Below are 13,467 nucleotides of genomic sequence, written 5' to 3'. Positions count from 1 at the left end.
AAATTTCACCCAGTTAAAGTATACAATTCAGTGATTTTTAGTAAACTTACTCAGTTGTGCAATCATTACCATCATCCATTTTAGAACATCCCTATCACTACAAAAAGATCCCTCACTCCCATTTATAGTTAATCCCCATTCTTGGCCCCAGGAGAACACTATTTTACTTTTGGTCTCTATAGGTTTACCTTTGTAGGACATTTTATGCAAATGGAGTCATACAATATGTGGGTTTGGGGGTCAGCTGCTCTTACTCAGCATGGTGTTTTTGAAGTCCATCCATGTTATAGAATGTATTAGTATTTTGTTCTTTTCTAGATTGCTGAATTGCATTCAATTGTATGGATATACCAGATTTTACTGATTTACCAGTCACCCATTAACTTTTTAATCCTCAGTTAACTTTATTTCTCCCCCGTCCTCCTTCTTTCTCAGTAAAGAGTACTAAAGAAGATTGCACCATCTCAAACATATTCCAGAATCCTGTCTTAGTCCATGCCCAAATTTTATTTTTCTAGGAAAATCTAATTAAAGTTGTTAAACACTTAGCACTCCAGGTTGTCTCTGCAGAGATGGGGAGCAGATGTGGGAGGTGGGCAGAAAGCTCTCACCCACTTTTTATTTTTGATTTGAAGGTTAAAAAAAGAGTCTGATTTCTAATATATTTACCTTTTAAGTAAAGGAATATACACTGACTTCTGGGAAAAGGACATACATTAACCTTTAGATATTGTTGGAACATATTGCCCACATGAATGCTTCTGCTGAGTTGGTTACCTTTCAATGACCGCTGTGCCCATTATCAGCCACATTCAAATTTTGTGGTATGTGGTATGCACTCAAGATTTTAAGGTGTTAGAGACATTTCCTTCTTTCTGTGTAAGACAGGGTGACCCAGTGTCTCTGAAAGGTAAATACAGTCTGTGTGTGTGTGTGTGTGTGTGTGTGTGTGTGTGTGTGTGTCTCGTTTGAAAGAATTATTGAGCTGTGTTTACAGTGGGTCCCCTTTGTCTGCCGTGCACATACTTCACATTTTCATAACAGTAATGGGCTACCTGCCAATGACATTTCGCAGTTCTCAAACTGCACGGTTTCTTCAGGAATATAATTCCTCATCTGCTTTGCCCTTTCCCTTTGAGTTTTACATTTCATCCTGTGCAATGCACCAATCAACACAGATTCAGGCAACTCCTCATTTCTCCTTCCTTTGATGACCCTGAAGCTCTTCATCTGGTCAGTCGATGGCGCCCGGAGGAATGTGGTGGGACGTGCCTCTGCAGGGGTGCTGGGAAGCCTGGCTTGCTGCTGTATTGTTTTCTAATTTTCTCCCTCCTCCTCCACCTCCTCATGACACCCCTTCTGCTGTTCCTTTTCCACCTTAAAAAGAGAGAGAGAGAACCAAGAATTTGTATAACTTGAAAGGAACTAAATTGCTCATTGTTATTGCAGGAAAGCTTTATGCAGAGCAATAACCTGCTTACATACACTCCATTCTCTTACACAATACCTTCTCTTTCCTTGCTTCTCTCCTCTGCTTGGCAAACTGAGCAATTCTACCTTCTCATTCCCACCCTACTGTGTACTCATGAAGAGAAGCCAATAGAGCTTTGTTTTGTTTTGTTTTGTTTTTGTTTTGTTTTGTTTTTGTTTTGTTTTGTTTCTTGCCTTCAATCTGGGTCCCAGCACAGGGCAACCGGCTGGTACCTGCTGTAGAGGGAGCTCTCGTGTTTTACTTGTAGAGCTTATGGCTTTCTCACAGCATTTCCCTGAGAACAGATTCTGTAAAAAGCAAGCCAGCTTTCCTCGAAGCGTCAAAATGGTGATGGAGACCCTGTCAAAGTTTAGGGAGGTGTTGTGGCAGGTTGGCAGGCACCCCTTATTGAAAAAGTGTTCAATGAAAAACCAGCTACTAGAATCCTACTGTCGCTATGAAGTTTCCTGAGTCCTGGGCACCCTGGAGACAACGAGCAAGCTGTACATCTTCTATGTGCATCACTTCTCTTACTTTCAGGGATAATTATACCTTTCTGTATTTTCCTACACCTTATACTCCAGAAGGACATCAAAAACTCCCAAGTCAAACTGTATTAAGAATGAGATTATGTTATTAAAAGTGACTTAGGGAAAATATTTACAAATACATATAAAAATGAACAGTTTATGTGGATATTTTGAATTTGCAAAGTGACTCTGATGCTTTGCAATGAGTCTTTCTTATGCAAATTAGAAGTTGCAGATGAACTCCAAGTGGGATCCCTGACTCATGAGGGAAACAGAGAAAGCATTGTAAAATTGGAGCATTTTACAGTACTCTAATGGACATATTAATATTTCTCAGCTGTTTTTAATTTGAGGTAGACATAATCTCTTCTGGGCTAGGACTTCCTATTTTTAGTATTATTTTTAGTTGTTAGTAAAATCTCCTTAATGTTCTGGTTCCCAGCTAGAGCTAAGAAACATTTAGCAAAAGCTAAAGAGTCAGCTGAATAATGAAGAGGTCGGGTTGATTCAGTTCAACCCTTCTTAGGTCCCTGGTGCAGATGAGACACTGAGTTGAGGATGAGGAAGGAGCAGATGTTTATCTCAGGGAGCTGAGAGACTACTTAGAAATCTAAGATCGCTCAGCATTTCAATCTAAGACCTGAAGAAGCTACAAATAAAATGTTTGTGTGAGTTCAGTTTGTGGCAACCTAGGAAACATAATAGGAAAGGAGTTTTAAAAAAACACACTTAGAAATGGAAACTTCTCTAAGATCAGTGACCATTCCTCTTTTCATATCAGTCTGGAAGCAGCAAGCCTTCATCTTTTGTGCCTCAGCACCCTTAGCAGGTGCTTGGGTTACTGATCAGGATAAGCAACAGTTTATGAGAGCCAGACAGAAACACTGATTTGCATCACTTCTCTCCCAAATGTCAGTGCAAAACCTATGTTTGACTGTTAAAGACAATTTTAGATACATTTTTGTGGCTTGAGTTTGAGTTCATCTGCAAGATTGTTATAGAGTTAAATGCTTTGATGAAAGCCTTAAGAAACAAAAACACTATAAGCAAATTGATCCAATTTCTTGTTTTTAAATTGATGATGTTTTTATTCCCCATTTGATGAGTACTATCCAGAGGTTCAGTGTATCACCTAAAGTTGCAAGCACAGAAAGATTAGATTGCTGCTCTTTTGCCTCCCAGGGAAGAGCTTCTTGGAGACCTTTGTTGCCCTCTATTATCATTATTTACTTAGATTTATACCACACCAAAAAATTAAATATGTTGCAACACTGTAGAATAAAACACCTAAAAACAGAATCACTCCCCCTGCCCCAAATCAGAGAAATAGCTAGCAAGCATCTAGGTGGCAAGCCCTGATTATTCCAGTTTAGTTTTCAGTTTCCTGCAAGATGAGATAAATTATAAGCATGGGGCTGTGTTATTCCCATCATCTTACATAGTAGTCTTAAGTTGGGTTCCAAGTTTAATAGGTCACGAAAACGAGAAGAAAGTAGATTTTGTGGAGTATCCTTCAGGTTTTGACTTATGTAAAGCATCAGAGTGAAAGATGGATAAGAGCTGCTCTCCAATACTTGCATGAGCATGTTTTAGAAGGATGGTGGTAGGCAGCACTCTTCTGAACCTGTAGCTCAGAGGGGGGAAGTTTCTCTTCTGTGGGAGGGGTGGTACAAAGTCTCTTCCTAATTATTTTTAGACTACCTACTTTTTTTTTTTTTTTTTCTCAAAAGAACATCAGTGCTGGAAGCTTTCAGCCATGAAATTATGAGGAATGGGGCTAATCCTGTTTGGGTTGTGATAAGGAATCAAACAAAACGTGCTTATAAGATGCTTACAGCTTCGAACTCTGTGAACGCTGTAGAAGTGCAAGGCATTATGGCCACACCAATTCTTGGTTCCCTTCTTTATTTATTTAAGGGTGACCCAGGTTTTGTTTAGTGTCTCAGTATCACCATCCTTACAGTTGAAGCACGAGGCATGTGTCAGCCACCTGAGATTAAATACTAAGTCCAGAGGCAGAGCAGTCTCCCTTCTGTCTTTCAGACTGTGTTCTGGAAATGGGCCCGGTGGGGATCTGTGGGAACTCAGCCCTTCGTGTTTGTTTCTGGTGTTTAACCTGGCAGTCTTGATCACTGATCAGCTTCCTTCTTTCAAGATGAACATTTTCTGTTCCTTTATGATTGAGTGACAAAAATGAGACAAAAATGTCAAAATAAACAGCCTAGAAAACTCACTATGGTTCCTGAATCAGCTTTAAACACCCAGAGTTTTGAACATAATCAGCTGGTTCCCAGAAGTACAATAAAAGGAAACCAGAAGTATTTTGGTCCCTGGTTGTTTATGAATCAACTCAATTTTCCTTTTCAGACTTTGAAGGTCACAGAATCAAATCGTGTGGAGCCAAAAAGGGAGATTCCCCCTTTCCGTCATCCTGCTGCCCACCCTTTCTCCCCAGTTCTGTTACAAGTGGGCTTTTGCTGAATTTAAATAGAGCATTGCTCAGAATTTCCACGTGAAGCATATCACAGTGAAAGCTGCCTTGGAAATTACTGGGAGGGAAGCATCAGTGACAAATGAAGCAAGTCTCTGGATACTTTCAGTGTGTTAGCAGTGCTGCTTCTCTCTTAGTGCACAGGCTTGGGAATGTTGTTGGTCTCAGGTGTGAACCCAAAGAAGAACAGGCTACATACGTCTCTCCAACTAAGCCAGGGTACTTAATGTCTGGAATAAAGCCAATGAGTCTTGGAACTGGAGTTGGATTTATGTAGGAAGTGGACAATTAAGCCTAAGTCTTAGACACACACAGGAAAGTGAGAGAAGAAGAAAAAAATGGCATTATTTTCTAGAGATCGAATCTAGAGTATCTCAGTATCCTCATTGTAATGTGACCTTTAGAGAATACGGCAAGAATATTGGCATATTTTTGGCATGTATAGGTACATAAATAGTATAACTTCTCTCCTCTGCTTCTTTGTTCTTTTTACTATATATTGATATCAAATAGTATAACTTTTATTTGACTCTGCAGATTAGTCAGAAATATATGCTATTATTTCATAACATAAACAGTTTCATATTTTTTATGTTTCTCTTTTCAGGACTTAGTGAATAGCAAAGAAATATTTATCTAATCAATAAGCTTGCTAATGCAATTCCAGAAACCTCCCATCAATGCTTCTTACATCCAATTGGTACACCAAAGTGTAGAAAAAAAAAAGTAATATTCAAAATAAGAATTAAGATGTATCAATTGCCAACTATGGGCAATGCATTGTCTTAGGTACTGTATATTAGGTATTCCAATGAATCCTCCAAGTAACCCTAAATGCAAGTATGACTGTTTCCCATTTCTATATAAGAAAGTAGGCTCGGAGAGATCTTACTCAAGTTTCACAGTTAAGTGTCAAAGCTGCTACTGGAGCAGAGCTTACTCTAACCCTAAAGTCCGAGTTCTTTCCACCTCACCAAATGCCAAGATTGTATCGGAAGTCCAGAAAGTCAGTGCAGGAGTCTTCTCACTGCCTTACTCACTCCTGGTTTCCTCAAGAGCATCTGAAGGAGACTAGTTCTACCAAGTATAGACAGGTTTGGGGTGTGGTGTTAGAATAATCCTTTCCTCTTCACCCTCCTGACAATTGTGTTTTGGATTTTTTTCGGGGCTGGGGAGGCTTGCAATAATAGAAGTTAAATCAGGTCCTTGAACGTGATCCTGATATATTCAGGTTTGTCTGGAGGGCAGAGCAAAGCATCAGAGGTCAGATTGCAGGAAAGAATCTTTCGAATCTAAGAGAGGATTCAGCCTAAGGAAAGGCGTGTCAAGTATGGTGAATCTGACTCACTAAAGAGAAAGTACAGTTCTAAGTATGCCCAGCTTGGTTTTTCTTGAACCTGTACCTACCCTGCTACTCTGGAGAGCTCTGTGCACCCTGAGGTGGGAAGGGCTATCTGTGTAAGAGAAGGTGTTGCTCTCTGAGCCCAGGCTGCCCTGCCGTAGCACCCTCCAGCAGTGGGAGCTCTTCACCTTTTGCAGCCAGCTGCTGGTAGCCAAATGCCTGGAGGATTGAGACTGGTAGCCAAGAACTGATCCTCAATCAGGGGAAGCAGAGATCAGCAGGAGTATGGGGTGGCCATAGCCTAGTGGCATGGGGCAGCAAGGTCAGCAGTAAAGAGAGGCCTGGATTCCTGTGTCAGGCTACAGGGGTGGTAATCAAGATTCAATCTAGACTGATTCACAAGAATGTTTGAAACATCCCAGAGACTTCAGGAAATAATTAGGGCTGGATAGAGAAAAGGATCTTGAAAAGGGGTTGGATTCCTTCCATGCAGGTTGATTGAGGCCACAAGCCCTTGAGAGTTAGCCATGTCTTCATAGACAGGGAAGGGCTGGAGTTGCTCTAGTTACATGAGCATTGAGAATCCAGAATAACATGGCTGGTGTACAGTGAGTAAGTATTAGTGTCTTGTGGGATCACACCACCTAGGCCAGATAGGTTGGGTAAAATCACTCATGACTGTGCATACCCTCTAGTTCCAACAGTGCAGTTCCCTCCTGACCCCTGGCTTGACTACTCTCCACATTGAGGGCCACGGAGAGGTCTCAAGTTGGCTGCCATGTTGTATAATGTCTGGTGCACAGTTGCCACTTAAATGTTCTATGAAATCAGGCTTGATAACTATACATAGAACAGCTCATCCTGACCCTACTTCCTCTAAAGTTAGCGAGATAGCCAGAGGCAAAGACGTGGAGGTGACTAGTGTGACTGTGTAGCCACAAAACACAAAACGAAACTTTCAGAGTGCTAATGTGAGACTTCATGAGAAGGAGCACTAGTGGTGGTACAGATGGAAGATACAGTTCCTGAGGTACATGTGAAGGTGTGAAGCAGCCTGGACAGCAGCCCGGCAAGATATCCAGTGAGCACAGCCTCCCACAAGGCCTCAGTTCCTCACTGGACATGGCCCTGACTTGTTGGCCATCATGTTCCATCTTCCCAGAGTGAAGTCCCAGCAGATGGTGGGAAGGTCAAGTTACCAAGCCTCTTATACTCCTTAAACCTTCCAACTCCAGCAAAATGACATCTGGGGCTCTTTACCTTGTATTGGGACATGGGCTCCTTTGGCAGTCTGGGGAAGCCTATGGACTCTTTATCAGAATAATGTTCTTTTTTTTTTTAAGCTTTTATTTTTTAATTTTTTAAAAAATGTTGAGATATCTTTGAGAGAGAGAGACAGAGTGCAAGCAGGAGAGGGGCAGAGAGAGAGAGAGAGAGAGAGAGAGAGAATCTGAAGTAGGCTCCAGGCTCCAAGCTGTCAGCACAGAGCCCGTGGTGAGGCTCGAACTCACAAACTATAAGATCACCACCTGAGCTCTTTACCTGAGCCAAAGTCAGAGGCTTAACCCACTGAGCCACCCAGGTGCCCCAGAGAATAATGTTCTTAAATGCATAAAATACATTAGCATTACAAAGGAAGCCAATTATGTGGAAATATAGTCTGAAATATCTATAGGGACTTCAAGAAATAATTAGGGCCAGGTGAAGATAAGGATGTTGAAAGCGGGTCAGGTTCCTTCTATGCAGGTAAGAGCCTGCATGATCAAAATGTCTAAACAATAAATTTGTGATAATAAAATATATGCTTCCCTTTAATAATGTAATAAATAACAAGACTTAACAGCAGGCCTATTGCCATAATTCCAAGTAGTGATGAGCATAAATGATATTTGGAGATATCTACTACAACTGAAATGTGATTTGAAAACTTGTGGTTTCAAAATGGACTGCTGTAATACTAATGTAGTGTGTATTCATAATTGGAGAAATTAAATTTTAATTAAGGCTAATGAAAAGAAAGATGTAACTTTCTTCCATATTTTTCAACAGACCCCTGAAATTCTGTCTATAGACCTCAGATTAAGACCTCTGCCTTATGAGTTAGTGGAAAATGCCTTTGGAAAGTCACGCACCTTGTTCTGGGTACATTTACTTACCTCACCGCCAGCATCACTGAACTGCAGTGTCTCCAGTGTCTGTAATAACGAGAAGACAATTCCCAGCCTCACCACAAGGGCCAGTCTATGGACATGTGAAATCAGTTCTCTCCAAAGCCTTGGAAGGTTGAGCAGGCAGAGACAGGCAAATGCACCAGGGCCAGCACAAACTGTCATTTATGGGCTGGCAAAGGAAAGTTCTGGTAGTTCCATAAGATGGAACAACACTACCAACTAGCTAGCCGCTCCAAGTCTCGTTGAGGGCAGTTTGTTTTAAGAGTTAATGTTTATTTGTTTCTGAGAGAGAGAAAGAGAGACAGAGTGCAAGCAGGGGAGGGGCAGAAAGAGAGGGAGACAAGGAATCTGAAGCAGACTCCAGGCTCCGAGCTGCCAGCACAGAGCCTGATGCGGGGCTCGAACCCACGAACTATGAGATCACGACCTGAGTCGAAGTCGGACGCCCAACTGACTGAGCCACCCAGGAGCCCTTAGGGCAATTTCTATAAAGAGTAGGAATAAGGAAAGGAAGCTAGGACCCCAATTCCAGCACAAAGTGGAGGACTGTGAAGTAGGTCAGATTTGGACTTGAGTCCCAGTTCCACCTTTGACATCTGGGTGACCTTGTGTAAGTAGAAAGAACAAAAACAACAAAAAGACTCTGCTTTATGTTTTTTTAAAATTATTATTATTATTTTTATTTGTGTGGGAGAGAGACAGAGTGGGGGAGAGGGACAGAGGGAGAGCAGGCTCCATGTTCAGCAGGACACAGGTTCGATCGCACAACCCTGGGATCAGGACCTGAGCTGGAATCAAGAGTTGGACACACAACAGACTGAGCCACCCAGGTGCCCCTCTGCTTTATGTGTTTGATCTCCGTTGTTAAAAGGGAGCTAATACCTCATGAGGATTTTGTGATGGCCGCTTACAATAATAGATACATAAAAGCCTGCTGTGTAAACTTTAAAGCCCTGCACATATATTTGTTATTATTACCCTGTTACAAACTGCCATCTGTTTAACTTTACTCAAAATCACTGGGCAGCAGTCTCAAGGCAGCCTTGCTGCTGTTCGCAAGTAGAGGCAAGTCCCTTGTGCTTGCCGTCACTTTGCCCTCTGTGAGGACATTGCCATGACTGGCAACTCTGCCAGACTGACTATTATCCAAAGGCCAGTAAAGGTGACCTTTGGTTCTCCTAGGAGTCCTGGGCCTCTGTTTTTTTGAGAAATCTCCCTTTGACCTCCTTACCCCTCTGGCTCTCCTCCTAGCCTCCCTTCTTCCTTCTGGTGCTGGCCTATGTCCAGGGCTCTGGGATGCAGGTGAGGAGTGGGCACAGAGGCCCTAAGGTGGGGGAGAAAATGTTGTAGCAGGGGGAGAGGGTCTCTCAATGGACAGCTGCCTCCTTGAGGCCTGTGGGGTCAGGGTTTCTATAGACACCCAGCAGCAGGAGTCCACAGAATAAAGTATATTGAAGTCATTCAGCTTTGAAGACTTCCTGTATACTTTTAAGCTGCCCATGACATCATTTTGCTGGGCGGCTCAGAACAATAGGCGGGGGAGGACTGAAATGAGCCAATCTACAAAGCGACAAGAACAGAGTGAGAGGTTGAGACCTCTCACTGCCATGGTCGATGAGGACATTCCTGAACTAACTGGCCCAAAAGAGCTGGCCCCTGAGTGTCCAGAGGTGGCCCAAGAAAGCGCCCTTGGCCTACCAGTCCCCACCCGCCCACACGGAGCCCATGACCCCGCTCCATGGAACAACAGAGGCAGACACACAGGGAAAGTCACATGACTTCCAAACGGTCCATCTATCCAAGTTCAATAAATTAGCAGCCAAAAATTTTAATCAGATATTTAATCTTTCCTCCCTGTAAGGGAGATTGGGTGTTTACTGTGGCTCTAGGCCAGGTTAATCTCGGAGAAGAAAGATTGCTTGCCACGTCCTTGATGCAGGGAGGCCCTGAAGAAGTCACTTTTGCCTGTAGAGAGATTCTCAGCTGGTAGGTTAGCCCTTCTCCAGTACTTGCAACCTTCTGCAGTTTGCATCAGGGCTGAATAGTGACCAGGCAAGGGACTGCCACATCTTATAGATGGACTGGGATAGGGAACAATCAAACAAAGGCCTGCAAAAATCAGTTTTCTGACCGGCTTGTCTGAGAACTGTTCCCCCCACTCTCCTCTGTCCCTCCCCATTGACCTCTACTTCCCACCCTTTCTTCACCCTCCCACCCCCTGAAGCCCAGAGTTGTCTGCAGGGAGGACAAGGGCTTTAGGGGGTCGTGCCAGGGAGCTCCTAACTCTGGTAGCAGGACTTAGCTATTTTATGAATATTTAACTGATATCTACATTGCTGACTATCGTTGAAACCTATTAATTTATTCAGCAAATAACAATGGAGTGCCAGAGGTCTTCTAGGTTCTTGAGACAAGTCAAAGAACAAAAGAGACAATATTGTCTGCCCTTATGTAGCTTATACTCTAATGGTAGGAGACAGATACTTAATAATAAACAGAGCAAACAAATAATATAAAGTTAGAAGGTGACAAGTGCCATGAAGAAAAGAAAGGCACCAGATAAGGCAGGCTGGGCATGTGTGTCAGGGGGGAGACATTATTTTGTAAAATAATTAACTGTAGCATTCCCATGATGAGATCCCCTGAGAATGCTACTTCAGTGGGATGTTCATAGATGCCACAGAGTTGGGATAACAAATTGGCTCCATGGTCAAGATGTGTAAACTGAGTCAGGGGGGAGAAGTGAGAAGGAGAGATATTTTGGAGACTATGGTAGTAGCCACAAAAGACCATGAAGGCCGGAAGCAGCCATGAGTGGAAATGGAAGTGAAAAGCCATGCAGGAGAGACATCCAAGGAGAGGAGAGGAAACAGCTTGCCCCTAGCTGAGCAGGGCAGAAGCATCAGAAAGAGGAATCAAGCTCTAACTGTCTGGATGTTTCCACCTGTCTAGTTTTGAGTCTGGGTGACTATGAGAACGAATAGACTTGTAAATCAAATGTAGACATCAAGAGAGGCAGAATTGGGGAGCTTTGGTAGAAGTCACGTTTTCATAAACATATAAGAATAATGTTACTAGAGTAGTGATGGATGAAAGCCATCAGAATAATAAAAAAAGTAGCAAGTGACAGCGGTTCCTGGGTGGCTCAGTTGGTTAAGTGTCTGACTTTGGCTCAGGTCATAATCTCACGATTCATGAGTTCAAGCCCTGCATTGGGCTACTCTGCTATCAGCACCCAGCCTGCTTCAGATCCTCTGCCCACCCCGCATCTCTGCTCTTCCCCTGCTTGTGCTCTCTCTCTCAAAAAGAAAACATTTAAAAAAACATTTTAACTAAAAAAAAGCAAGTAGCAAAATGACAGATACTAAGAAGTTATCAAGAGGTAGGAGAAAATATAGAATAGTGCTATATCTCAGGAATATGGCAAGCAATGGTTTTAAACCAGTGCTTCTTCAACTCTGCTCCCATCAGGAATATCAGGGGAAAGTAGACATTCCAGTTCCCAGGTTGCCTCCCATGCCAGTTACATCAGAATCTCGGGGTGGAACCCAGGAATCAGTAGTTGTTAATGCTTTTTAGGTGATGGCAATTTGCAGTCAAAGGTGAGAAACAGTGTTTTAAGGCAGGAAGAATGGATAACAGCTGCAGAGAGCTGAAGATGAATGAGAGTTGAAAAAAGGTGGTTGACTCTGGGAAGTAGGAGAGAGCTGATGGCCCTTTCCAGAATGGATTGCTACTTAAAGTGTAATGTAGCCCACAAATGTGGCATCATCTGGGAGCTTTTTAGAAATGTAGAACCCAGCCCCACCTTAGCCCCCCTCAGTCCAAATCTGCACTTTAACAAAATTCCCAGGAATTTAACAAATACTAATGCTTGGGGCCCCATTCCAGTCTAACTAAATCAGAATCTCAGGGTTGGGGTCCAGGAATCAGTATTTAAAACAAACAAACAAACAAACAAACAACACCTTCCCTGTGATTTTAACATTTATTGAGGATTGAGAACCATTGGTCCAGAGCAGTGTTCTCAGACTTTAGTGTGTATATGAATCACATCCATCTTACTAAAATGCAGATTCTGGGTCAGTGGGGCGGGTCCTGCATTCTGCATTTGAGACAACTCCCAGGTGAGGACAGTGGAGCTGGTTCACAGACCACACTTAAAGTAACAAGGCTGTGGAGCAGTGGTTCTTATGGTGTCCCTGAATAAGGACTCCAGTAGCACCTGAGAACTTGTTAGAAATAAAATTCTCAGCCCAAATCCAGACTCAATGAAAACTTTAGGGTTGAGATCTAGAAATCCATGTTTTAACAAGTCATCCAGGCATTATAGTAAATGAGCAATGATAAAATGGCATATATAGGTTTATTACTTACACCCCTTGCCCTCCCCCCCCCCCAGAAATTGGTGGTAAATGGAATAAAAGAGCTAGACACTTGTTATTCAATAAGACAAAATTTCTCCAAAGTGGTTGGAAGAAGGCATATCAAAATTCCCTTAGTGTTGTCAAATATCCACCGTGTCCAGGACCTGTCACTTGCTTTTTCCCTGCTCCCCAGTTGGAACCACTCTGTAGCAACCTCTCTCCTAAGAGTGTTGTCAAGGTCAAGGGAGTTCTGAGCAGGTGAGAAACCAGATGGAAAGGGGTTCTCAGAGGAGGAAGATGAAAACCACACTTGTGAGGGAAGGAGTTTGGAAGGAGGAAGGTGTGGGTGTAGATAAGGACAAGTTTGCAGGTGGAGAGAAGTATGCTAAAAGAGCTAAAATAAAAATAGTTGCCATCGTTGACCATCTATCTGTCAGCCATTTATTTGTTTTACACTCATTCACTCAGACCTTCACAAAAACCCTACAGGGTAGATTGCCAGTCTATTTTTGCTGCTTAACAAGTAAAGAAATTTATGCCAAAATGGCTTTTAGTAACTTCCTTGAGATCACGTGGGTAGTAAATGACAGACCTGAGATTTGGATCTTGGTCTTTCTGGCAATATTCTCTTCACCCTGCCATGTTGGGGTAGGAAGAGATTGGGAAAATTGAGGGAGTTTTTGCTATGTGACCTATTTTTGTCGGTGGAATGGGCATTGAAATGAAAGCCCAGGCTTTGAAGCGTCAGGGCACAGGTGAACTGAGTGGGATAAGGAGTTAGAGTTTACCTTTTCAGGATTATAGTCAGACCTTTATCATTAATTATGTGATTTTCTATCTTGGCTTTTCTTCTATTTTTTATTTATAAAATAAAGAATTTGGATTTGCTGGACTCTAGGTTCTAGGTATTTACAAAATCCCATGGTTTGAAGATTCTGCGAGTGTGGAATGCAACAGAGCATTACAAAATGAATTAAGAACCGCTGAGCAGCACTGGGGAAGCCCTTTGAGGTCAATAAGATGGCTCTGGAGTGCACTGAGTCCCCAGAGTTGGGTGACTTGCTCCTGTTAATCAGTGAAAGCGTTAAAGATGTT

At 42.6% G+C, this 13,467-nt stretch overlaps 1 protein-coding gene across 1 annotated transcript in view; it reads right to left on the bottom strand.

The window, feature by feature from the left end:
• RBBP8 (RB binding protein 8, endonuclease) overlaps positions 1–13,467 on the bottom strand; it is a 386,439-nt gene that overhangs the window by 372,058 nt on the left and 914 nt on the right. The window lies entirely within an intron of this gene.

Source organism: Panthera onca, chromosome D3 (genome assembly GCF_046562875.1).
Source record: "Panthera onca isolate mPanOnc1 chromosome D3, mPanOnc1 haplotype 2, whole genome shotgun sequence".
Classification (NCBI taxonomy): Eukaryota; Metazoa; Chordata; class Mammalia; order Carnivora; family Felidae; genus Panthera; species Panthera onca.
Note: the sequence above shows the minus strand (reverse complement) of the source record. Positions and strands in the feature narration are given on the sequence as shown.